We start from the raw sequence: 2,500 nt of genomic DNA on the forward strand, positions 1-2,500 counted from the left end.
CTATTACTTATTACTTTCTCTCTCTTTCTCTATTTTCTCTCTGTTCGTTTCTTTCTCTCTATTTCTCTGTTTTTTTCACTTTTTTCCCTGTTCTCTCTTTCTGTTCGTTTATTTCCCTCTCTTTCATTTCTATTTCTTTGCTTGTTTCTCTCTCTCTCTCTCTTTTCCTTTCTCTGTTTGTTTCTCTCTATATATTTAATTTCTCTTTTGTCTGTTTATTTTCTCTCTCTCTTTCTCTGTTCTCTCTCTCTGTTTTGTTTATTTCTCTTTCTTTCTCTCTGTTTATTTCTCTTTATTTCTCTCTGTTAGTTTATTAATCTTTATTTCTCTCTGTTTGTTTATTTCCCTTTATTTCTCTCTGTTCGTTTCTTTCTCTGTTTGTAATTTTCTCTCTCTTTCTCTGTTTTCTCTCTCTGTTTGTTTATTTCTCTCTCTTTCTCTCTCTCTCTCTCTCTCCTTTTCTTTCTCTCTCTCTCCTTCTCCCTTTCTCTCTCGTTTTCTCTCTTTCTCTCTCTCTCTCTCCCTCTCCCTTTCTCTTTCGTTTTCTCTCTTTGTCTCTCTCTCTCTCTCCTTCTCTTTCTCTCTCTCTCTCTCTCTCTCTCTCTCTCTCTCTCTCTCTCTCTCTCTCTCTCTCTCTCTCTCTCTCTCTCTCTTTCTCCTTTCTTCCCCTCAGCCTCCAGTCATCCTTCTTTTTAATAAATCTCAATTTTTCTCGTAGACCTTACTTATCGTCATTATACCTCATGTTACTCTTTGTAGCAAATGTCAAGGATATTAGAGTTTTTTAAAAAGTTCAAGGTTGTATGGATACATTTTAGAAATCAAATGTCTCTTGAATCATCCATTCGACTTTCTCTTGCACGAGTTAATTTTCCATGCAATTGCTCTTTCGACTATTTTAAAGTACAGGCATATAGTCTTTATTTTTTATTTTTTATCTGTATAAAATCAATTGCGTCACTCTATTTTATTCTTACATCATTGCAGTATATCGGCATTCTCTTTTTTCGTCCTTCTCTATCCCGTTGCAAGACAGTAAAATCCACTTGCAGAATATGTTGCAAAAGCTGGTATCTGACACAAACAATTTTCTTTTTCCCAAATCTTTTCTGTTTTCCCCTCGAGTGCTGGATGCCAAAGCCTGATGTTTGTTGTCTTGCTGGGTTCTGTGCTGGGTAAGAGGGGAGGGCTGTGGGGGGAGGAGGAGGGGGAGGGGTGGAGAAGAGGGGGAGGAGGCGGGGGAGGGGAGGGCTGTGCTGGGTAAGAGGGGTGGGCTGTGGGGGGAGGTGGAGGGGGAGGGGTGGAGAAGAGGGGGAAGAGGAGGGGGACGGGTGGGGAAGAGGGGGGAGAGGAGGGGGAGGGGTGGAGAAGAGGGGGAAGAGGAAGGGGAGGGGTGGAGAAGAGGGGGAAGAGAAGGGGGAGGGGTGGAGAAGAGGGGGAAGAAGAGGGGGAGGGGTGGAGAAGAGGGGGAAGAGGAGGGGGAGGGGTGGAGAAGAGGGGGAGGAGAAGGGGGAGGGGTGGAGAAGAGGGGGAAGAAGAGGGGGAGGGGTGGAGAAGAGGGGGAAGAGGAGGGGGAGGGGCGGAGAAGAGGGGGAAGAGGAGGGGGAGGGGTGGAGAAGAGGGGGAAGAGGAGGGGAAGGGGTGGAGAAGAGGGGGATGGAAAAAGAGGGAGAAAATAGGGAGAAGGGAGTGGAGAGATAGGGAGGGAGAGGAGAGGGAGAAAGAAACGGAGGAAGTGGGGAATAAATTGAGGGAGAGAGAGGAGGAGAGTGGAATGACAGGACGGAAAAGGAGAGTGAAGGGAGGGAGAGGGAGGAAGTGGGAGGGAAGAGAAGGAAATGGAGAAGGGACAGGGAGTGAAAGGGAAGGAAAGAAGGAGGAAGGGGGGAAGGGAAGGAGCAAAAGGGGGAGGGGTAAGAGTAAAAGGGAGAGGGGGGTAGCAGTAAAAGGGAGAGGGAGAAAGAAAGGGAGTAGGAGTGAAAGGGAGAAGGGGAGGGGAGGGGAGGGGAGGGGAGTACCCAAGGGCCTGGAGGCAATATCGTCATGGAACAAAGCAAGAGTATGTTGTGCTCTTGTTGCATGTTGTTCCACAGGGTATTTGCTATGGTTTGTTTGCTTGTTTATCTTGTTTCTCTTGTTGGCTGTTGAGTGTGATATTTGTGTTTCTTTAAGGGGAGAAAGGACGGTGGTCTTCCTGTTTATGTTCTCTCTCTCTCTCTTTCTTTCTTTCTCTCTCTCTCACTCTATATATCTCTTTCTCTCTCTCTCTCTCTCTCTCTCTCTCTCTCTCTCTCTCTCTCTCTCTCTCTCTCTCTCTCTCTCTCTCGCTCGCTCTCTCTCTCTTTCCCCTCTCCCCTCTCTCTCTCCTCCCCCCCCCATCTCTCTCTCTCTCCGCTCTCTCTCCCTCCCCCCCTCCCCCCCATCTCTCTCTCTCTCCGCTCTCTCTCCCTCCCTCCCTCCCCCCCTCTCTATCTCCCTCTCTCTCGCCCTCTCTTTCTAT

General features: G+C 47.5%; 1 protein-coding gene across 1 annotated transcript in view; it reads left to right on the forward strand.

The window, feature by feature from the left end:
• LOC122251071 (carbonic anhydrase-related protein 10) overlaps positions 1–2,500 on the forward strand; it is a 95,668-nt gene that overhangs the window by 42,398 nt on the left and 50,770 nt on the right. The window lies entirely within an intron of this gene.

Source organism: Penaeus japonicus, unplaced genomic scaffold (assembly GCF_977035675.1).
Source record: "Penaeus japonicus unplaced genomic scaffold, GWHDUDI00000001_assembly GWHDUDI00000035, whole genome shotgun sequence".
Classification (NCBI taxonomy): Eukaryota; Metazoa; Arthropoda; class Malacostraca; order Decapoda; family Penaeidae; genus Penaeus; species Penaeus japonicus.